This window comes from Papio anubis, chromosome 3 (genome assembly GCF_008728515.1).
Source record: "Papio anubis isolate 15944 chromosome 3, Panubis1.0, whole genome shotgun sequence".
In the NCBI taxonomy this organism is placed as follows: domain Eukaryota; kingdom Metazoa; phylum Chordata; class Mammalia; order Primates; family Cercopithecidae; genus Papio; species Papio anubis.
The window spans coordinates 30602377-30627543 of record NC_044978.1 but is presented as its reverse complement, the minus strand read 5'-3'; the positions used below and the strand labels follow the sequence as shown (position 1 = coordinate 30627543).

Here is a 25167-nt window from a genome sequence, read left to right as displayed (position 1 = left end):
TTCTAGATTTTGCTTTTCTTGAATTCCATCATTTAAAACAGTCTCTCACTGTGGTCATGTGAAAATTAAATAACGTGTGTGTGTGCGCGCGCACACACATGGAAGGCGTGTTGTGAGGACTTTAAACTCCCCGAGTTAAATTCTCATGTTTTCTTTAGGCTAACGAGCCTTATAATTTGAGTGGGAATTCTATGCCTTTTGCTAGGCTGAGTACTAGTGATGCCATGTACTTCTCAGAATGGTAGAATTACTTCGGACCCAAGGTGTGTAATTTCGTCCCTTCCCTCCCTGTAACCCAGACTTTATCAAGGGTACAAAGCCTGGAGCGGAAGGGGCATGTGATGTTACAGGTGTCTGTATGTTGGCAGCTTTTGCCAAGGACATTTAAAGCCATTTGAATGCAGGAGGACATAGTGGCCGTTACATTGTCATTGTTTTCTGTGCTCCTTGCCCAGTTGCCGACCACCACTTCCTCTATCCACAAGTTTGATTGAGTGTATTTGAACCAAAAAAATTGGGGCTATATTTAGGGCTTTGGGCCATATTAGGGAAATTGATTCTCACTTTGTGGGAACATTTTCAGTAGTGTTCTGACTTCTCATTTGTGTATAATGAAGAACAGAAAATCGTGCCAAGTACGGCCTTTTTTTTTTTTTGACCTCATTAGGATTTTCTACAAGTGTTTGAGGTTGATGTTTTTGGAGAATTTGGGGATCCCAGTTGAACATCCTACTTGATGAGGGCCCCCTTCAATAGTGTCCCTGATAGAGGTCACCATGGCAAAGAAAGTAAAGTAGCAGATGTGAGCAAGGATGCTGGAAGATGGGAACAAACCATCCTGTGTTCACCAGACTGACAAAGGAGACCCCAAGCAAGTCTTTCCATTTGCTCTTTTCACCTGGCTTAACTCTAAGATGCTGTGTAGCTGGCCTGGGGAAAGCTTCCAGGAAAATTTTTCTCTCTACCTAAAAAATTGTGAACCTGTGTTTCATTTTATCCAGATTTTGCCAAATAGGAGCTGGTATGTACTTCGGGGAGAACAAGGTGCCTTATTGCAGGGCATTAGCTGGCCTTGGGAACCTACCTTGTAGTTGTATAGAGTTTTAGAAGTGAAGGTAAAACGCTTAGATTAAAAATCAAGTATTCCTAACATGAATTTGTATTCTTTAGTGCATTTAAATACAGGATGTAACTTGTTTATCTGGAGATTGAAAATTCACTGAGGATTCAGGTAGACTTTTCGGGCAGTTTTGTAATGTATATGGGGGAAAGTCTAAGATCCAACTTTTTGTTTGTTTTAGAGTTCATACATCTTCTGTTTCCATGATGGACTTTCACTGGTTATTTTAAACTTTTCTCAAAGTTGTTTTGCCCTTGTTGTTAGTCATTTTACTCTTGTGCACTTCCTAGTCCCTTCGCTGGGCTTATGACTGTTCTCATTCCTCCAGTTTTTACACACTTGATTAGAGAGGAAATCTGTTGTCCAATATAACTAGTTTATCTCACAGGTCATTTTCAGGACTTCATGCTTCCTGGCATTTCATCTAAAAAGAGTATCATCACAGTCAAGATTTCTTCTGGAGTATTTCCTTTAGGATCTTGACAGAAAGCCCTTTTCATAGCTTTGAGGAAACAGGTTGCTAGGAAAACAAAAGAAATCACGATTGATCAAACTTACGTGTTTTGGAGAAGTAGTCAAAAACGCTATATGATTATGGTGTTTACATTTGAATAATGCTTTGTACCAGAAAATAAATTAGGACCCCCCCCCAAAAAAAAATGATATGTGCAGTGACTCAAGTCAGAAATAGAATTATATTCTTGGTTACCTAGGATTTAAGGCCAGGACGTTTTCAAGCCACGCTATGCCCAGTGACTGACAGGTGTGGTTCAAGTTTGAAGCATTATCTTAAGGTTGTTCTTGCTGCTGTTGTTGTTTTTTCCATATCTTTTGTAAATTAATGGGGCAGTTTCCCCCTAAAATGTGTATTTAGCAGGGAGATAAAAAGACCCTGGACTATCAGATGTTTTATTTTGGAGCAGTTAAATGAAGTAGGGAAGCATGTATATTATCTGGGATATGAAGAACAAGTGAAGGCATTGCAGCTGCTTGTTAGCTAGCTGTGTGAATGCCAGAGAACAGTATACCTAAGGCCAAATGGCCTAGTTAGTGCTAATCCCCACTGTTTTGGTAGAACAAATTTAATCTGTTATAGAGTTAGTATAAGTGTAATGTAATCCACTTATCAAATAGCATCTGATGCCTCTATGCTTGTGGCTTGGTGCTCTACCTGTATAAATCCAGGCAGGACACCCATGGTCTCGCCTACTGAAGTTTACAATCTAAAGGACAACAGATTGTACACCAAGATGAGTAAATAGCAGACCACACACTGGAAACTATGACAAACAGTTAAACACTGATAAAGAGTAGATTTTTATATAAGCACAGAATTGAAAACTTACTTGCTGTTCTTGTGCTTGGAGTGACTAAGGGCAGGATTGTGATTTACTCTTCCCTCCTATGGAGGGAAATTACACAGAAGTTCTTCCTCCCCTCCCACTAATAAATCTCCAGATGCAAGTATTTCTAATGAGATTTGTTCTGAGGTAGGGTGGAGAATATTTTGGGGAAAAAACAGTTTTGTTCTAGGACACTCAACATTTTTAATGCCAATAACGTAAAACGTGACATATAAATAGCGGTTTTGATTTCTTTTGACTACTTTCTAAAAGAAAGTCTTTCTGTACATTTTTCTTGCTTGCTGCCTTGGATCTACTGGCATACTCCTTACGTCATATCTCCTTGTCCTGCAAGATACTATGCACTGGTTAGTGATTTTTTCAGAGGTGAAGAAGGGAACCCTTCCTTTGAACGCAGTGAGTGCTATTAAGAGCACTTGGAACACAGATTGAGGAGGCCATTGATTTAGCCCTGCCTCCTGCACCGTGTTGTTGTGAGACCCCACAAGACTCCATTTTTCTGATCCTCAGCTTTGTCATTTGTAAAGTGACAGCATCAGACCTATGAAATAGAGTTGTGGTTAGGAGGTAATGAGCTTGAAAATCTTTTGAAAAGAATAACATGCAATACAAAATGATTTTAAGTATTACCAAGCATCTTTTTTTAGGTCATGGAGTTCAATATTATTCCTGTTGAGGCTTTATGAAAATGGAACCATTTTTCAGAGGCCGTTTTCTTTCCGTAGATGAGAGACTTGAGACAGAGCTGAAGTGAACTGTTTTCGCTTGCGTATTAGTTTTTTAACCTTGATGCAGTCAGTCATGAAACAGAGATCTTAAGTTTTCAGAGAGGTCTTAAAGACGTTCAGCGGGCACTCACTCAAACCTGGTAGAGGTGACGGGGCATCAGAAAGATTCTTAGAAATACGGTGTGTTTGTTTTTTCAAAGTTATTTGCAAATTTTTATTATCAAGAATAAAATCGCATTTAGCCAAAAAAGGAAATTAGTTAAGCAAAATGATATAGTCACACAATGGATGACATTCTATAGCAGCCGAATCATAATTTTATACACAGACACCGAAACACAGAAAAATGTTCTCAATAGAAGTAAAAGCAACTCTAGTAGCCTGACTTCACCACTGTGCAATCTATGCACGTAACAAAATTACACTTATACCCATAAATTTATATAAATTTTAAAAAGTAAAAGCAAGTTATAAATTTATGTGGAAAACATTTAAAAATAGGAGCGATTATGCATGTGCAGAATAGGCCAGCAACACTCTACACCAACATATTATAACAGTGGTTGCCAAGAGGTAGGTGAAAATTTTATTTTAATTTTTTGTGTTTTATTCTTGTTGGTATTTTTGGATTTTGCTCTAATGAATTTGTGTTACTTTTGTGATTTGGATTATTTTAAACCTAAATATTCTAGATTATTTAACTATTAGATTATTTAACTATTTAAAGTAACTTAAATAGCATTTAGCGTATTCTACACCATGAGGTAATAGAGTAAGGATAATGTTTATGGAGAAACCTGATTTGAATACATTTCTTCATAGAATCTTTCTTCTTCATCAAAAAAACTGTTAGCTGCTATTATTAAAAGTAATATGTTTGTTGTGAAGTTTAATGTATTTAAAACCTAAATTTGTTACAAACCTCAGAGGCCAAGTTAATTGGCGATGTCAATAATGATAGGAAATATGTATGTGCAAAATGTTTAGTAGTTTGACAGGGTCGCTACTTCACCTGAGCTGCAGAGCCCAGTGTAGTCTTCGTGGGGGCTCAGAGTACAGTTTAGGAGCTGCATGCCGCTCAAGCTTTATTTGAAATACGTTTAGAAAAGACTGACACAGTCCTTTGGATTTTGAGGGAATGTGGATAAGAGGGCTGGATTAGATGTTTTAAAAGCTAAAACATGTAGTTATAATTTTAAGTCCTGAAATGTGAATTTGTCATATGATGCATTATTATTTGATTTAGTAGGTGGTACTAAGAGATGGATGGAGGCGTATGGTCTTTTAATGCATGGAGTATACAGCTCCAAAAAGAGCAGTGGTTTTTGTTGTTGCTTTAGGTTGTGTTTCTTGTGGTTTGCCTGTGAGGTCAGCCTAAGGAAGCTACTTTGCCATTGAGTTTCCTTGGAAATGGAAGCTGTAAAAGATTGTCCTTGCCGTCATGAAATACTTTGGCTGCCAGCATGAACTCCTGGTGGGTGAATCTGATTTGGGAACCGGTAATGTGCTTTATTTCTCCAGCCACTGTTTTTCTTGGTGTGGGTGAAAAGGAACAAATGTTTTATACTGATTGTACAAGCCCCTTGGCTTAGTGTGAATTGTTAGGCCTGCACTATGAGATCATGTACTTGGCTGTAAAAGTAAGTCTTTCCTTTGGATGTAAGAGTGCTGAAATATTTGGTGAGTTCCTACTTACCAAGCATTCTTTATCTCAGATTTGTGAAAAATGATTATTATGTAAAAAAGGAAAAACAGGATGGACTTTTCCAGCTAACTGGGCATGTAACAGTGATTTCCCTCAACCCCACCCCATCTGTAAATGGAACATCCATGACTCACTTCTCATGGCCACACAGACACTTTTGTAACCAGTGCTTGAATGGGAGGGTGGGATGGGGATGGAAGGAGATGGGCTGGCACCCCACTTGTGTTCAGCCAGAATCTGTCCAGCTGCCTTTATAATGGACTTCTGAAAAGGACAATGTGCCTTCTCATGCATCATGCTACATATTTTTTTTTCCTTATTGCACTTTCTGTTTGTGCCAGAATAATACAACATATTAAGCGCAATAAAATGTAGCCATTAATACTATAATGTTGTGGATAAATGTTGTATAGCAGAGTACTCTTTCTGTTATATAAGATTTTAGTATCAGCATGAGTCTGGATCCCTGATTATCATATTTCTCTCTCCTGAACTGTGTGCCTTCATTTCTAGGAGTTATTTTTCTAGTTATTTGTCCCTGTAAACTTGTTTAATTTGTAGATTACACTCTAGAATTTGTGTCCATCATGGTGCTATAAGAGATTTATATATTGGTTTAGACGATGATTTTATCACCACACCTAAGACTTTTTAATCATAAATAAGAGATTTCTGTATTTGATATATATCTTTAAATAAATGATTGGTGTTTGGTTATGTACTGATGTCTAATTGAAAATGACAACCAATTCATGCAGGATATCTAAGTGAAAGTGAGCACTGAGGCAGTAGAAATTCATCCCCCAAAAGCTGAGGGGGACTAATTGAGAACCTACGTATCTGGTGGGGACCTTAGCCTGTTTCCCAGTAAGGACAGTTGCATGTTGTCATGGCAACTCTTCACAAGTTGAAGACAAGTTAGACGTTAACCTGTACATTCCTCAAGAGATGAAACAGGTGTTGATTTACGATGTGTTAGGAAGCAGCAGCAAATTCACCAGTCCAGTTGATTCTGACTTTAACACCTTATAAATACTTCAGACTGCCAGCTCTCTCTCTGATATGCCTGGAAAGTTGGACATTCTCTTTTTTTGTCTTATAGTCAAAACCTTTGGGGTTATGGGGGGAAAAGTATATTATCATTCGGTTCTTCATTAGCTATCCTCACTCAAGTTCTTCTATAAAATGTGATTAAAAAATAGTAACAACCTTTTAAATTCAATGCCACAAAGTCTTTTAAATTTAAAGCATACATCTGAAATAACTGTGAATGAAACAGGAAGACATACATGTGATAGTTACAGCATGGCTGTGAGAGTTCTTCTAAATCCTAGCCTTGCCGTTGTATCTCTGCTTTTAATGCAGTGCTTGGCAGGAAGTTGGCGTTTAATAAATACCTGTTGAATGAATGAACGAATTCAAGAGTGTTGAACACTGATAATCCATAAACAGTCTCTAGTATTCCAGAATCTGATCTCTGAAATATTTCTTGATGTTTCTAGCATGCATTTTGACATTTTAGAAAATGAATCTTGTTACAGATGGCTCAAAGAAATTTCCTCCTTTTTGTCAATATTAGTGAATTATTTTTCTGGTATCAAAATGATAGGGTAAAAGTGTTCTAACAGTTGATTGATCTGCACCCCCACCTCCCTAAGAAAACCTTTAAGAAGACACTTGCTTAAGTAATATATCAGAGATCCAGTTATGAAATCCCACAGCTGTCAGAAATGACCTACTGAAAAACGATTTAAATATTTATGAAGCTATGAAATTGTTAGCTGTGGGTTGATGATGTAGAACTCTTCTCTATATACTTTTTAGATTCATTTGAATTCTTGTGTGGCTTGGTAAAACTGAAATACATTATGGAATGAAATGAGCAAATTGGTTCTCTCAAATTTAAGATAATAGTACACTTAATTGTGAAAACAATATTGGTATTCTGAACCCTGCAAAGACTATATATTTGCATGTTAAATGAAGTAAGCACTTTAGGAAAAAAAAATGGAATCATCTCTGCTTTCCATGTATGATTTTTCCATTTGAGAAACTAACTTAGAAATGGATTTGTGAATCTGACATGTTCTTTAAAAAGAATGTGCCAGACTAACATATTAATGGTGGCCTACACTGTGTGAGGAGGTGAGCCGTGAGTAAACATTTTCTCCAAGCATATCAGGCAATGACTGTTTGCTTTAGAATGGTACATTGAGTAAGTTAGTTGCTAGGGCAGAAGGAGGCAGCCGGAACTACTGGCCCTGCCCTGCACAGAGCGCAGAGATGGACCCCTGGTAGCCACTTGGTGCTGAGTGTGCAGGCTCCATGGAAGACCCTGTGGATGCTGGTAACTGGCCCCACAGTGGGGCTGCCATATATTGCTTCGTGCCATGTGTACCTGAGAAATTGCTTTTACATGAAGTTATGATTTTAAGATTTTTTCAAACATAGCTAGTTAAAAGTTCATATAAAATATGTTGAAATATAAGCCTCTTACTTCACACCCCAATCCCTCTTCCCAAAGGCTACCATTGCTGTACCAGTTTCTTTCGTATCCTTTTAGAAATACTCTATGCAAATACAAGAAAAAAAATTCTTTCCCTCAGACAAAATGGTAGTTGCTACCTACACTGTTCATCATTTTGCTAAAAGTTGCTTTGTACTCCTTTGAATAAATGCATATACAACACTTAACCCAGTAGTTCTCAAGTCTGGTGAGACACTAAAGTCACCTAGAGAGCTTTAAATGCCCAGACTACTTCTCAGAGATCTTGATTTAATAGATCTGGGCTGAGGCTTTATGTTTGTCTTTATGAAACTCTCCCTGGGTAATTTACGTGTGCAGCCAAGCACACTACAATAGTCTTCCCTTATCTGAAGTTTCACTTTCTGCTGTCAACCTCAGTCTGACAATATTAAGTCAAGAATTCAAGAAATGGACCAACTCTGGGTGCACTGCCTATGAGTTTGCTCTGCAAGGAGCAGTACCATTTAAAAAAGAAGAAAGAAGATTCCAGAAACAAACAATTTGTAAGTTTTGAATTGCACACCATTCTGAGTAGCACAATGGAATCTCCACTGTCACTTCATCTTATCACGTAGGCATTTGTCATCTCACATCATCACAAGGAGAAAGAGGGTGACTATAGTACGATGAGATATTTCCTGAGAAAGAGATCACGTTCACGTAACTATGACTATAGTATATTAAAATTGTTCTATTTTATTATTAGTTATTGTTGTTAATCTCTTACTGTGCCTAATTTATAAATTAAACTTTATCATAGGTATGTATGGGAAAAAGCATAGTATACACAGGGTTTGGCATTAAGCACGGTTTTAGGCATCCACTGGAAGTCTTGAAAGGTATCCCCTGTGGATAAGAGGGGACTACTGTAATTTTAACCAGTTTTCTACTGATGGAGTATTTACTTTCAGGCTTTATTGTTAGAAATGGTGAACTTCATGATTGAAAGATTCTTATGCATAAGCTCAAGTATATTTCCAGGATAAGAACCCAGGGTGGAATTTCTGCCAAATTGCGCTCCAGAGAGGTTGCACCTGTTTATACGCCTACCAACAGCATATGATAGTGGCTGTTTAGTGAAGATGATTTAAAGTACCCTGAAGAAATAGCAGTGGTAGGGTGGTGGGGAAACTTGGACCCTAGATCATTCTTGGTCGTTGTTGATCACTTGTCTAGTTCAACATGTGTGCAGATTGTTAAACTCTTTTACAGCTCAGTTTGGCTGTGCTTTCCACACTTAAAAATGCTCATACTTTTTTGACTCAGTAACTTAAGAGAAAAAACTTTTGTGCATGAAAATGTTTAAAAAACAAATCTTTGTGCACAAAGATGTTCTTTATATATTATCATTATAATGTTAAATAAAAGGATCATAACAATTGTCCAACAGCAGGAAAGTATCTAAATTGTTACGTCAGCTTTGTAGGATAGTAATGTAATAGTTAAATGATTATGAAGACTGTGTTAATATAAAATGTTTATGTTAAATGAAAGCAACCAACACCAGTTGGTATCTACCAGATGAATATATTAGTAAGATATGCAAATGTATGACCAAGAACTAGAAAGAAAAACAGAAAAATAATAAAGAACAGTTGACATTATGGGGTGATGAGATTGTGGATAAATGGATAAATATCCTTTGTTGGTGGTGGAGTTTTTAAAGATAGTCTCACTCTGTCCGCAGGCTGGAATGCGGTGGGCCCACAATCTGAGTTCTGCAGCCTGGAGCCTCGGGCTTGAAGTGATCCTCCCACCTCAGCCTCCCAAGTAGCTAGGACCACAGACAGGCATGCACCACCATACCCACTTTTTTTTTTTTTTTTTGTAGAGACGGGAGCAGTGGGGTGGTCTCACTGTGTTGCCCAGTGTAGTCTTGAACTCCAGGGCTCAAGTGATCCCCCAACCTGAGCTTCCCTAAGTGCTGGGATTACAAGCATGAGCCACCTTGCCTGACCAGAAATATCCTATAAAATGTGTGAGCAAAAGATAAAAATTAGAGGCCAGGCATGGTGGCTCATGCTTGTAATCAGTACTTTGGGAGACTGAGGTGGAAGGATCTCTTGAGTCCAGGAGTTTGAGACCAGCCTGGGAACAAAAGGAGACCCCATCTCTACAAAATAAAAAATTTAAAAAAAATTAGCTAGGCACATGCTTGTGGTTATAGCTACTTGTGGGTCTAAGGTGGTGGGATCACTTGAACCCAAGAGGTTGAGGCTTTAGCAATGATCACACCACTGTACTCTAGCCTGGGTGACAGAGTGAGACCCTGTCTCAGAAAAAAAAAAAAAAAGGAAAAATATAGAATTCTGTTATAATACAAATAGCCATTTATTTATGATGATAAAGATGTTGTAAACCTTGTTAATTAGTGAAGACATAAATGTAGCATATGTACGTAAGTGACTTCCCTGAAATCTTTTAGAATGCTTTTAGAATAGCTATTTCTCAAGAATTTTAAGGGAGCCCATTCCAGCATTTAAAAAATAATAATATTCTTTACCATTTGCTTCCCTATACCAAGTGCTTTTTACTTAAGTCATTTCACACATGTCTCATAGTTATTCTTTGATGGTAGATATTTTTATTATCCAATTTATAGATTATAAATTTTCCATAATTATGGATGAACACTTGAGGCTTGCCTGAAATTGAGTGGTTAACTAGTGACCCTGGGAATTCAAACTGAAATCAGTCAGCTCTTTATTAATACATGATCTGTATTCTCTCTCTGCAGATTAATATTTGAAGTACTTAAGACTGAGATTCAGTGGTAGATTTTGTGAGGTTTATAAGAAAGTATTAAGTCTAGCCGAGCGTGGTGGCTCGTGCCTGTAATCCCAGCACTCTGGAAGGATGAGGCAGGCAGATCATTTGAGGTCAGGAGTTCAAGACCAGCCTGACCAACATGGCGAAACCCTGTCTCTACTAAAAACACAAAAAAATTAGCTGGGTGTGGTGGCATGCACCTGTAGTCCTAGCTACTCAGGAGGCTGAGGCAGGACAATCGCTTGAACCCCAGAGGCGGAGGTTGCAGTGAGCCGAGATCGCACCACTGCACTCCAGTCTCAGCAACAGAGTGAGATTCTGTCTCAAAAAAAAAGAAAAAAGAAAGTATGAAGTCTGAGTACTATTTCTAGGGAGCTTACTGTTAATTGTGCAATAATATACATTACGTGTGAAAAACTAATTAATAATACAAAACAGTGGTTCGGGACCAAGTCTCTAAAGTCCTATTAAGATGAAAGGAAGGAGTGAGGGAGGGCTCTTTAGTCTGGGCTAGTTAGGGAGGCTCTATGGAGGAGATAAGAGCTAATAGGTAGAATTCAGAGAGGTGAAAAACTTTTTACCTTAGAGGTGTTCCTGAGTTAAAAATGAGTGGACCAGTCTCTATGAAATCAAAGTATTCCTATGAGGCAAGATACATTTGGACTGAATTGTGCAAGTTGTTGCAAGCATTATTAATTTTAAATTTTAAATGTAGGTAACCCCAAAGTGTAGATGGGGAGGGTCTCCAGTCTATACTTTGAGTCTTATTAGAGTAGGGCCTTTGTTACAGATTTATATTTTTTGTTTGTTTTTGTTTTTGTTTTGAGATGGAGGCTCACTCTGTCGCCCAGGCTGGAGTGCAGTGGCGCGATCTCGGCTCACTGCAACCCCCACCTCCCAGGTTGAAGTGGCTGTCCTGCCTCAGCCTGCCGAGTAGCTGGGACTACAGGCGCATGCCACCATGCCTGGCTAATTTTTGTATTTTTTTTGGTAGAGATGAGGTTTCAGCATGTTGGCCAGGTTGGTCTCGAACTCCTGGCTTCAAGTGATCCGCCCGTCTCAGCCTCCGCAAGGTGCTGGGATTACACGCGGGAGCCACTGCGCCTAGTCTGGATTTACATTTTTGAATTCAAACCTGACTCTCCCACTTGCAATGTGGGGCACATTATTCTCTCTAAATGAGTTTTGTTTTTTTTGTTGGTTTTTTTTTAATATGTAAAACAGTTGTAAAGTTGCCTTTCTTGCAAGTTTGTCTGAAGACTAGAGATAATACATATCAATTGTACTGCACAGTGCTTGGCAACTATTAGACATTCAATATGTAGTGTCTCTTGTAACTCTTAGAGACTTAAATATTATGTCTTTCCCTCCAGCTCTTTCCCTGTATTAAATGCATCTCTGCTGATCTCAAGGTTCCAGGGAAATGGCAAGTAGCTTGTCTTTACCAAAAGGTGGAATTCCTGCTCTGAAGGCAATGTGGAGCCACTGAGGTTTTAAGTAGTGGATTGGTGGAGCAGCTTGCTAAACACAGGGACCTTAACTTAAATTTTGGTGCTGAGATGCAAGTTGGTGCAGTTTTAGTGTATATGATATATGATATCAGCAAATAGAACGTATGTGTATTCCCCAGTCTTCTCTCTCTTTCCCCTATCCCAGACCTCTCTTATCTTCAAAGGGAAAAAACAAAACTCATACAAGCTGACAGCTTCATGCTCCCAGCCTTTAAGCTTCCCCTCCAGCCTGTGGCAAAATCTGTACCTGGTAAACCTACCAGATAGACAACTATCTCTTTTTGTATCCTTTAATATCAGGAGCTTCTTTTTTGTTTTTTTTTTCCCTCAAATTAGTTTCCTGACAGTTCTCTTGCCTCTTTTGATTCATTTCACAAACACTTATGAGGAGCCAATTATGGCAGCTAATCCTAAAATCCCTGACTTTCTGCGAGGAAAGGAGTTTGTGTTTGAAGGCTCTTATTAATTCGGTTGCTCACAATTGTTACATTTTTACAAATAGAAAAGGGAGAGGCATTTGTATCAGAAGCTAAGGGGAGAAAGCTCCCAATTGTCCAGTAATCTTATCTACAAAGTGCTAAATACTGCCAGTAATTGTATGTAGGATGTGGGTGCTGGTTTAGATAATGTGCCAAGGGAAGCAGGCAACCTCTGCTCACTCCAGCTAAAGCTGTTAAAAAGCAGTCTAGTTCCAGTAGGTGCAAATCCACACTTTAATTTGTTCATCATTTTGTCTTCATTCTTCAAGTCCAGTTTGTGTTGGACTTTGATCTTATAGCTGATTACTGTGCCATGCTGCTCTTTAGTTTACTCCAGCAGAGCATTGAGTTTTACGGCTTGGACTGTTCAAGTCAATATTGTGTTTAGCACAGCAGTAGCAGAGAGAGTTGTCCTGAGCTTTCCGTGACCTGCTAGCATGCTCAGCTAGCATGCTTAATGCTACTTAAGAGGAGAGTTCCTTTCAGAATTATGTCAAGATTAGCTATTGATGGTGAGAATTGTTGTGGTCCAATCACCAGACCACAGTAGGTAACTTCCCTGGGGTGAAAGCATTGCCATAATGTGTTAGACCTGTGCTATGCTCTCCATTTACTTTAGAAATCATTCTGTACAAGGCACAGGGCCTCCAACTCGTCATTTTCCCTGCAGAGGTTTCCCTCAGAGATGTTTGTAGTTGGGGAGGGGCAAGTTACCTTCAAGGAGACAATAATTGGGTCTCTCTTCTTTATTTCAAATTCCAAAGTATTGTGAATCTCTTTTATTACCTGTCTGTTCCAAAGACTCCACTTTTCTTTTCATCTTAGAAATATTTGGCATGTGGATCTAGACCAACTCTGCCTGAAGCACTGAGGCAAGCAGACGTGATCTTTTTTTTCTTTTTTGCTTGGCCTTCTCAGGAGTCCGTTCACCATCAGATTAGTGAAATAGAGATTCCTGTGTGGCCTTGTCAGGACAGGGGACGAGGACATTTGAACTACTTTGCTCTAGGCTCTGGGTGGCCTAAAATCCTCACAGCTGGAATTGTCCATCTGGTCCCATCCAGTTCCAGAGCCTGGACCAGTTCAGCTTCCTAGGCTGAGGTTTGCATCAAAGCTTGTAAGTAATGAAGGGTTTATTATGTCTTCCATTGCTTTCTCTTTCTTGGGGACCTAACTGGTGTGAATGGAGGAATGTCCATGAGTCACATTTCAGAGGAAAGCTGGACAGGATGTGAAAGTGGTGGGGAGATCACTGTAAACAAAAAGATTAAATAAAATCATGATGTATAAAGTAACTTCCAAGTTTTGCGCCCGAATAATGTGGGTAGCATAATTAGTGGAAATAGGAAAGTTACAAGGAGAAATTGGTTTTGTACATGTTGAATTTAAGGTGCAGTTGGACACTCCAAGTTTTGATATTCATGAAGCTGTGGTTGTCAGAAGATATTAAGCCAATATTTGCCAAAGAGCCCAGAAAATTCATCTCTTGCTCTTTAAGACTTTTCTTTTTCTGTTCCCTCCTCCAGAATTACTTTTGTAGAAATTCTGTTCCTTCTTCCAAACTCGGTTTAGATGCCACCTCTGATTATCTTTGTTGATTGCCCCAAATGGGCATGCTACTCCCTTTAAACCAGTGGTCCCCAACTTTTTTGGCATCAGGGAACAGTTTCATGGCAGACAGGTTTTCCACGGACAGTGGAGTGGGGGATGGTTTTGAGATGATTCAAGCACATTACATTTATTGTGTGCTTTATTTCTATTATTATAGCATTATAATAAATAATGAAAGAACTATGCAACTCACCAAATGTAGAATCAGTGGGAGCCCTGAGCCTGTTTTCCTGGAACTAGACAGTCCCATCTGGGGTTGATGGGAGATAGTGACAGATCATCAGACATTAGATTCTCATAAGGAGTGTGCAGCCTAGATCCCTTGCATGTGCCGTTCATAATAGGGTTCCCACTCCTGTGAGAATCTAATGCCACCGCTGATCTGACGAGATGGAGCTCAGGCGGTAATGCTCACTCACCCACCACTCACCTCCTGCTTTGTGGCCTGGTTCCTAACAGGCCATGGTCTGGTACCGGTCTGTGACCCAGGGGTTGGGGATCCCTGCTCCGATTCTTCATATATGGCAGTTACCACATTCTACTAGCGGTTTTTTTTATTTATCCAAATACTTTACCAGATTATACCTTGAGAGCACCATTGTATGTATGTCCCTGTAGTGTATAGCATAATACTCAGTACAGTACATTAGTAGGCGCTTGTTTAAATACACTTATTTAAACCTGCATTGTTTTCAGCTACTACCAGTACTTAAAAATATGTGAATGTATTAGCCAGTATATAAAGTTCCTCTTTTTTTTTTTGAGACCGAGTCTCGCTCTGTTGCCAGACTGGAGTGCAGTGGCGCGATCTCGGCTCACCGCAACCTTGCTTCCCGGATTCAAGAGATTCTGCTACCTCAGCCTCCTGAGTAGATGGGACTACAGGCACATGCCACCACGCCCAGCTAATTTTTGTATTTTTAGTAGAGATGGATTTCACCATGTTGGCCAGGATGGTCTCGATCTCTTGACCTCGTGATCCGCCCACCTCGGCCTCCCAAAGTGCTGGGATTACAGGCATGAGCCACTGCACCTGCCCCTCTCTTTTTTTAAACATAAATTTGTCTCCAAATTTAAAGTTTTAAGAACATCTCCATTATTTCAGAATGTAACAAGTATATTTATCCTATCCATGGTTTGTTCTTTCTTTAATTTTAAATTTAATAAGAGATGAGGTCTTGCTATATTCACCAGGCTAGTCTCAAACTCCTGTGCTCAAGCGATCCTCCCATCTTGGCCTCTCAAAGTGGTAGAATTACAGGCATGAGGACCTGCGCCCAACCCTACCTGTGCTTCTAAACTGTATTTACTCCAGTTTTTTCTTTCCAGTAACAGGGTTCTTTCTTTTTTCTTTTTTTTTTTTTTTTTACTTCAGAGACTCTCCTCTATAAATTGTTTAATTTTCTATACCAGTTCCAGCTTAGAGTTTTGAAATTCACTACCAAGAAATGTGTGGGGTATTTTATTAAAAATATACTGTTTTACATATGAAGGCAAAGTAATTATCATTTTGTTTCTGAGGTCGTATCTGATTTACTCAGCATTTTTTTAGTTCCTCCCCTCTTCCCAGCTGACGTCTCTCTTTAATAAATTCTTTCTGTGGAACAAAACTTAGAGTTTAGGGTCTGTCATAAGAATAGTTTGAAGGTCTTTTTTGCCTAAACCAATTCTGACCTTTGCCTGGACTGAAACTCATTTGCCATTTATCTGTTCCTAGAACCTTGAATGGTCTTACTGTTTATTCCCTTTACTTGGGACTTAGCTGGTGAAAAAGTATTAGTGCCATTATCTACAGGGATGGCCCTATCCATGACCAGTCTCTCATCCGGGTTAATTAGGAAAATGTTAAGTTCAGTCTTCACACTCATTGCTGAAAAGACCACTGTGTTTATATTTCTCCTTCTAGAGAAATGCTTATCTGTCCTTTTGTTTTCTGGACCTAATCCAATTCTGTGTCCAAGATAAATATTCTACTGGCTTCATGCTGTTTTATCTTCATAAAAACAAGTCACCAAATACCTGTGTACTAATGCAGTTCATAGAGTAAAAACGTTAATTGCACAGGAGATTCAGATGAATAAAAGAATACTTACTTTGGTTTCTCATGGCCAGAGTTAAAAAAACAAAACAAAACTAGATTTACTAGTGCACGGGTCATATGCTATTACAGCTTCAAGGAGCTGCCAGAAGCTCATTCCTTCCCTTTGCATTTTTGTGAACGTCAGTTCTGAAATAAATGAACAAACCCAGAACTTGAAAATAATTATTTCACCTATAAATTGTGCCTGTCCTCATATGGTAATGAGAGTTGACGGTGATTTTTATTTTCAAAAAAACAGCTTGGTTTGGGAAAAGGTGCCTGTAGTCAGTCTTTGCAAGCTTCTTTATTCTGTGAAATTTTTGTTCCCTATTTTCTAAAAACAATAGTGACAAATTAACCAGAATCAAAGGCATTGCAATTTTTATCTAGGGTTTCTTTCTCCTTATTTTTTTGTGTGATTCTCTCTTCACGATGCTATACTTTTATTTTGCCGCTTTAATTGACTAAGATGAAGTAATTTCTTAGCGGTGGGAGAGATTATCTTCAGAGTCTGTATTGCTTTTGGGGGTCTCAGCTTTTTTTTTAAATTTTAATCTCTAAGTCTGTGGTTTTTGAATTTTACACTTGGGACAGAAGGATCCATGACTTTAGGTAGCCGATCCATCTCCCAAAGTCTAGGAGGGGAGGAACTTGGATTTAGCTGCTGTTGAGAAAGTCCAGAGTGTTTTCAGCCCCGCTGCGTGCAGTTAACCAGAGATCTTTTTAACGGAATCATTTCTTTTCCTTGGCAAACACAAAGATTTGTTTAGCCAATAAAATGTGGTGGGGATTTCAAAGCAGAAATGAGCTATGCATTTTGGAGGTTTAGGATGCCGAAGTTGGGAATTACATGTTGTACAAACCAGTTTTTCCCATAGTTTTCTTTTCTAAAAATTGTGGTGGAAGAGAGGTGCGTGCTGGTTAAATGTGCTGCTCTGTGCCAAAGGCCAGTATTTCAAAGTATAAATGATAAAAGGAACTTAACTGTAAACTTGATATTTACATGAGTTTTATTTTCCAAAGCAGTTATGTTTATTTTATAGAATAGGAAAAGGCTCACTCGCCAAGGCTGCAGAGCTAGCTACCCGTGCAGATAGGCCAAGATGTGGGACGCAGACCTTTTGATTCCTGCATCACACCGGAGCCAATTTTTAGTCCTATGAGTATGGCAAGTTCCCTTGTTGTGTGGTTAAAAAACTGTTATGAATTTATAGCTAAAATACATTTTTATGCTTTTTAATTCTTACCCAACTATATTCTCTTGTATGTTGGACTTTTTTATTTTCATTAGACTTTTTTTCTTTCTGGCACTGAGGGGCTGAGACGTAGAATAGTAACTCTGAAAATCAAGTCCAGCCTCTTTCGTGTGGCGGCCCTGCCTCATTTCTCTTTGCTCTTCCCCTCATACTCTTAAGTCCAGTCAAAGCGAATTTGTCTCAGTTCCTCAAACAATTTTGAGTTTTCTTTTTATGAGGACTTCTTTGTTTGGAACTTGGCTCCTCCCTTCCTTCTTTAACCTAACTCATTCCTAACTAGTGTGGTGATTAAGAGCGGGAGTGGGCTTGGAATCGGACTTCCAGTTTCGAATCCACACACTATCACTTAATAGCTGTATGGTCGCGAACAAGTTGCTTAACCATGCCGTGCTATGCTGCCGTTTTCTCTTTGGTATGTTGGAAATAATAGTAACCACCTCATGGTGGTGGTATGAGATTTAAGTGGGTGGTTCTTGCAGTTAGGACTGTGCTGGGTGCATAGTAAGTACTCTGATTCCTGGAAGCCTTTGCTGATAATGTGCTCTTTCACAGACTCATTGCACTGAGCACTCTGTCCCTCTGGAGTGTAATTGCCTGTGCATGACTTACTACTCCCCTCTGAGGACAGGGATGACCATGCCAACTCTGATTTTGCTTTGCAATGTAAGCGCTTGGCACGTATAGGCACAAGACAAATGTCTGAATAAATCAGTAAGCAAAGCCCCACTTAGCTCATGCTATCATCTTATGTGTTTAACCTCCGCTTTTCTTTCTTTTTGTAATGATCTTTTTGCCTTTTATTTGGGGTTTTTGATGAGTAATTTTAGGAGAAGAGAACTAATAGGGAAGCTGAGCCTAGGTTGCTTTATAGCAGCTTCTGGAGTTGTAACACATGATTGCTTCATGCTGTTTGTCCCCTTTGGGAGAAGAGGCCATACATATGGACAGGCCTCTTGAAAAGTTGCTGTATTCTTTAAGAAAAAATTAAAGTAGGTTCCACATAGAAAAGGCTAGACTCACAGGAACTTGCAGGTTAACATTGACCGCAAGTCTGGATTTAATCTAATAACTGCTATAGCCTCCCTGCTCCCCAGCCCTCTAAAGGCAGGCTCACAGGATTTCCTGGCAGTTCGTTTTGTTGATCATCAGTTGTGCTGTGGCCATAATGGAGCAGTGGAAGCCACTTGACTCCTTACCTTCCATGCTTCATTTTTAGACAAGAGTAAAAACAATGTAAAAGGAAAAGCTTATGCGAGAGCAGGATATTTTCTGACTAAAAGTAATGATAGTCCATTTTTTTCCAACTCCGGGGGTTGTGACCCGGTTAGGTCCTGGTGGTGGTGGATGTGTTCTAGGTGAAATAATGCCTTACCTAAAGGAAAAAGGGGAGAAGGAGTTTGCTGTACTGCTGTGATTCTTTTGTTTAAAGTCATTAAAGGTTTGGTTTGGAGGGTAATACAAGAGTGATACTAGGGAATAATTGCTATAGAATCAGTCAGATTTTCTTTTTTTTTAGTTATTTTTATTTTTATTATTTGTTTATTATACTTTAAGTTCTAGGGTACATGTGCACAACTTGCAGGTTTGTTACACATGTATACATGTGCCATGTTGGTGTGCTGCACCCATTAACTCATCATTTACACTAGGTATATCTCCTAATGCTATCCCTCCCCCCCTCCACACCCCACAATAGGCCCCAGTGTGTGATGTTCCCCTTCCTGTGTCCAAGTGTTCTCATTGTTCAGTTCCCACCTATGAGTGAGAACATGCGGTGTTTGGTTTTCTGTTCTTGTGATAGTTTGCTGAGAATGATGGTTTCCAGCTGCATCCATGTCCCTACAAAGGACACAAACTCATCCTTTTTTATGGCTGCACAGTATTCCATGGTGCATATGGGCCACATTTTCTTAATCCAATCTGTCACTGATGGACATTTGGGTTGATTCCAAGTCTTTGCTATTGTGAATACTGCCACAATAAACATACGTGTGCATGTGTCTTTATAGCAGCATGATTTATAATCCTTTGGGTATATCCCCAGTAATGGGATGGCTGGGTCAAATGGTATTTCTAGTTCTAGATCCTTGAGGAATCACCACACTGTCTTCCACAATGGTTGAACTAGTTTACAGTCCCACCAACAGTGTAAAAGTGTTCCTATTTCTCCACATCCTCTCCAGCACCTGTTGTTTCCTGACTTTTAAATGACTGCCATTCTAACTGGTGTGAGATGGTATCTCATTGTGGTTTTGATTTGCATTTCTCTGATGGTGATGAGGAGCATTTTTTCATGTGTCTGTTGGCTGCATAAATGTCTTCTTTTGAGAAGTGTCTGTTCATATCCTTCGCCTACTTTTTGATGGGGTTGTTTGTTTTTTTCTTGTAAATTTGTTTGAGTTCTTTGTAGGTTCTGGATGTTAGCCCTTTGTCAGATGAGTAGATTGCAGAAATGTTCTCCCATTCTGTAGGTTGCCTGTTCACTCTGATGGTAGTTTCTTTTGCTGTGCAGAAGCTCTTTAGTTTAATTAGATCCCATTTGTCAGTTTTGGCTTTTGTTGCCATTGCTTCTTCCTTACACCTTATACAAAAATGAATTCAAGATGGATTCGAGACTTAAATGTTAGACCTAAAACCATAAAAACCCTGGAAGAAAACCTAGACAATACCATTCAGGACATAGGAATGGGCAAGGACTTCATGTCTAAAACACCAGAATCAGTCAGATTTTCATGGGGCGGTAGTGAAACAGAGATCACCTGATCCCAAGCTACTTTCACAGCTGAACTCTTCTTCACCAACCTCAGAGCCTCTGAAAGCAGTGTGTGTGTATGTGAAATCACAGGCTTTTACCGTTCAGAATGCATTTGTTTCATACCTAAGATACTGTGTTATGAAGGACAGTTCATTTATTTATTAGAATAATGGCTATAAGTTAACCTGGTTTTTATAGGATGGCCAGGTACTCTGACTGCCCTTTATAATGATGTTTCTGATACGTGCTCTGAGCTCTAAAAGTAAACTTACAAATGCATTTATAGGATCCTCAATAGTAAATGTTCATTCAAAAGCATCTGTTGACAGTTTCCATATTCTAGGTACAAAGCGTTGTTACGGTACAAGAAATGAATAAGGTAGCACCCTGCCTTTGAGGAGTTCAGTTCATGGAGGTTTGCTCCCTATTCCTGTGTTACCACATGTGTAACAGGAGCTGACAGTACAGATTAGGTATTCCTAATCCAAAAATCTGAACTGCTCCAAAATCAGAGTAGTTTCTGACTAAAAGCAATGAGAGTCCATTTTTTTCCAACTCCAGGGGTTGTGGTGGCCTGATTAAGTCCTGGCAGTGGTGGATGTGTTCTAGGTGAAACAATGCCTTACCCAAGGGAAAAGGGGAGAGAGGTTTGCTGTACTGCTGTGATTCTTTTGTTTAAAGCCATTAAAGATTGGGAGTAGTACAAGAGTGATACCAGGGAGTAACTTTTGAGCATTGACATGACACATCAAGTGGGAAATTCCACACCTGACCTTATGCGTCATAGTCCCAACACAATCAAAACTTTGCTTCATATGCAAAATTATTAAAAATATTATATAAAATAACCTTCCTGCTGTGTATATATAAGGTATATATGAAAGAAACACAAGTGAATTTCATGTTGAGACCTGGGTCCTATCCCCAAGATATCTCATAATGTATATACAAATATTCCAAAATCTGAAAAAACACCAAATCCAAAACACTTCTGATCCCTTGAGGGATTTGGAGTTTTTTCAGATTTTGGAATATTTGTTAATATATTAATGAATCCTATAATAAACTGTAGGATCCTGTTAATATCCTATTAATAAATCCTGGCCATCCTATAAAAACCAGGTTAACTTATAGCCATTATTCTAATAAACATTTTGGTTCGGATAAGGGATACTCAACCTGTATACCAAAAAGTAGGCACAAGGAGATCTTACAAAAGTGCTCTGTAGGCTGGGCATGGTGGCTCACGCTTATAATCCCAGCATTTTGGGAGGCGAGGCAGGAGGATCATTTGAGGCCAGGAGTTTGGGACCAGCTACATAATGAGATTCCATCTCTCCAAAAAATTTTAAAACTCAGTCGGGCATGGTGATGCGTGCTTGTAATTCTAGCTACTAAGGAGGCTGAGGTGGGAGGACCACGTGATCCCAGGAGTTCCGAGCTGCAGTGATCTATGATCGCACCACTGCACTCCAGCCTGGGTGACATGGTGAGACGCTGTCTCTAAAATAAAATGTGAAATAAAATAAATTATTAAAGTGCTCAATAAAGGTTTGTTAGATGATTTAGGTGTCTAAGCTTAGTAGTAGATACCTTTAATTTTCTTTTTTTTTTTTCACTTATCCACTTTCTTGGATTTGTATCTTTTTATTTGGAGAGTTAGATGCTAAATACACATTTTAAAGTTGTTTTTATATTTGTGCTCATAATTTCAAAATTCTTGTCTTTCCATCTTGTTTGCAGGTGATTTTCCAAAAATAAACACCAGGTTATCATGATTAGAATTAAACAGTTTTCTGAAAACCTAACCTAATTTAATGGAATGGAGAGAGAGGGGTGAGGGTAACAAGGTAGGTGGAGGAGGGGGTAGCAATAAATGAGAAGGTAGAATTTTATGATGGGAATTTGTGATTTCTCGCTCATCTCTCTCAGGCAGTATTGCTTCCAATCCCCTCTATAACTTCATTTTTATTTTTAGTGCCTACAGACACTCTAGTCTTTAGAAGTTCCTTCTGCACTGAGAATCTTTTTTTTTTTTTTTTTTGAGACAGACTGGAGTGCAATGGCATGATCTCGGCTCACTGCAACCTCCACCTCCCAGGTTCAAGTGATTCTCCTGCCTCAGCCTCCCGAGTAGCTGGGATTACAGGCAACTGCCACCAGGCCCAGGACTAATTTTTGTATTTTTAGTAGAGACAGGGTATTTCCATGTTGGCCAGGCTGGTCTCGAACTCCTGACCTCAAGTGATCCACCTGCCTCAGCCTCCCAAAGTGCTGGGATTACAGGCGTGAGCCACTATGCCCAGCCTGCACTGAGAATCCTAAGAGAGTTTTCATGTTGGTATGTTTGTAATACCAGAAATTTTACCAGTTACAACCAGCTACTGTTAATGTGCAAGAAATTCTATTTTGGAATGCCAAAACAGAGGGTAATCCCTCCCTGCCCAGATGGTCCGATAAGACTGTCAGTAATGACCCAGTGCTTCATTTCCTGTGTGTTCTCTACATTTGGCATTCTGCAGTCTGAGGGTTATGTACATCAGGAATCTCGAGTGCAAGCGTGACATGTACAGAAGGCTTGAAAATAGGTAAAACATGGTGGTAGGGGCAGCTGATATCAGGAACACTGTCCTTAGGGGATAACAGACAATGAGATCCAGAGAATGGAGATCTGGAGAAATTAGCCAGGCATGGTGGTGTACATCTGTAGTCCCAGCTACTTGGGAAGCTGAGGCAGGAGGATTGCTTTAGCCTAGGAGGTCGAAGCTACAGTGAGCCATGATTGCACCACTGCACTCTAGCCTGGGAGACAGAGCAAGACTCTGTCTCAACACACACCCACACACATCAGGTACTAAGTACAGTCCTCATTATTTGCAGATTCCTTATTAGTAAATTCACCTACCTACCAAAATTTGTAACCACAAAATCAATACTCTCAGCACTTTCATGGTCACTCATGGACATATGCAGAGTGACAAAATAGTTGAGTCACTTTACATGCATGTTCCCAGCTGAAGTCAAACAGGGTAACCCTCTGCCGTCCTGTATCAGCTCTTCTGCTATAAACAAGTGTCCTTTTCACAGTGAATTTAGTGCTTTTTATTTATTTTTTTGTTTTTTTGCTTCTTCTTGGTAATGTCACTGTTTAGTCCCTGTGTATAATGCTGAAGTGCTGTGTAGTGGTCCTACTGTAAGAAGCTGTGATGTGCCTTACAGAGACAGTATATTTAGGTAAGCTTTGTTTAGGCGTGAGGTAATAGTGCTGTTGGCTATGAGTTCAGTGTTAATGAAGCAACAATGTACATTAAATAGGGTATCTTTAACAGAAACACATATACACTACAAACCAAGGTATGTATTAATCTGTTGATGAAAATGTTGTAATCAGAGGCTTTCAGGAACCTAACCCTTTATTTCCCCCTAGAAGCAGTGGTTCGGTATTCACTAATTCAGTGGTCATGGTGACTTTATAGAACATAACTGCTTCACAGAATGAGAATGGACTGCACAGTGGAAGCCCTCTGCAGCCTTAGAATGGAGAAGGTAAATGGGTGGCTTCACCCTAGGATGAGTTTTGGAGGCCAGTCCAGTTGAAGGATAGAATGAGGTAGGGAATCAAAGTGATGACTTATTGGCTTTGAAAGATCAAGAGGTGAAGTCAGGATGGGTTTCATAAAGGAAGTTATCAAGGGACTGGAAGATTGTATGAAGTCAGAGGGCAGGCCTGCAGGGAATAATTACAGCTGCAAGGATCAGAGGGTATAGTCAAAGTCTTGCTGGAAAATGGGGGAAGGTAGAAATGAGGGCAATCAAGGCAGAGAACAACACATTTGGTTTTGGATAGACCCTTCATGGGAACTTTGAGCTCTAGGGGGTGGTATAGGGATACTTAGGTCAGAGGACCCAGAGTGCTGATAAAGACAATTGGAGTGTGCCGACAAGGTGCAGCTATCTGCGCAAATTTCCAGAAATTCCAAGAACCCTGAGACATGATCTAGGAATGCTACATGTCCAGATGTAAAAGCAGGTATAAAGAGGTCTATGCAAAGTATCACATGAGTGGCACGTTCTTTACTACACAGAATACAGTGTACTTTTTCCAGTTACAGGACCCACAGCATTTTACCGTGGAAAGATGCAGAGAAAGAATCAAGATTTGTTTACTGATTAGGTTTAGGGAGACGAGGGGAGGACAGGAGTGAATAGTCAAGAGTTGCTCCAGTTTGACTAATTGCTGTAAGATGCTTTTTGTTCTACAGAGTTTGATGGATGTTATACTTCCAGAGTTGTCTTTATTATCTCATAATTCTTCAGTTTTCAGTTCCCTTATCATGTGATTTTCATTATTATGACATTTAAGGTTGGCGAATGAGCTTACTTATGGTTTGATAAATAGAGGTAATGATTCCTCTCAGTTCTGTTTGCCTAGGGGGTTGTGGAACTAGGTCAACTTCCTCCTGAATGTCTTTGAAGTTTCACTGACAATCCTGGACACTCAGATTCCAGCCTTCCAAGCTTTCCTACTGGCCACTGGGTTAGGTTTCATACCCCTTCTATTGGTTGCTGTGGTGGGGTTTGTAAATGGAACAGAGGCAAATCATACTTGTGCCCTACTATTGTGATTTATGTGAAGAGTTGTCTAGAACTGTGCTGCCCAGTTCACTAAACACCAGCCACATGTCTAGTCAGCCCTTGAAATGTGGCTAGCCAGAACTGAGACATTCTCTAAGTATAAAATTCACATTGGATTTTGAAGACCTAGAATGAAATAAGGAATGTGAAATATTCTGTGAGAAAGTTAATTTTTAATATTGATATGTTGAATTAAGATTTTGTATATGTTGTTTTAAGCAAAATACTAAAATTAATTTCACTTGTTTTTTGTTTGTGGGTCCTGCTTTGTGGCCCAGGGTGGAGTGCAGTGGTGTGATCATGGCTCACTGCAGCCTTGACCTCCTGGGCTCAAGCAGTCCTCCTGCCTCAGCCTCCCAAGCAGCTGGGACTACAAGTGTGCCACCATGCCAGGCTAATTAAAAAAAAAAAAAAATTGTTTTTATAGACAGAAGGTCTCCCTATGTTGCCCAGGCTGGTCTTGAACTCCTGAACTCAAGTGATCCTCCCAAGGGAGCCTCAGCTTCCCAAAGTACTGGGATCACAGGTGTGAGCCACCGCATCCAGGCCTCACATGTGTTTTTCTTTTTATCTTTTTTAAGTTCTAGGGCACATATGCAGGGAGTGCAGGTTTGTTACATAGGTAAA

The 25167-nt window shown here is 39.5% G+C and overlaps 1 protein-coding gene across 2 annotated transcripts in view; it reads left to right on the top strand.

Annotated features, from left to right (window-relative positions):
• FNIP2 (folliculin interacting protein 2) overlaps window positions 1–25167 on the top strand; it is a 137570-nt gene that overhangs the window by 1490 nt on the left and 110913 nt on the right. The gene's annotated exons all lie outside the window — the stretch shown is intronic.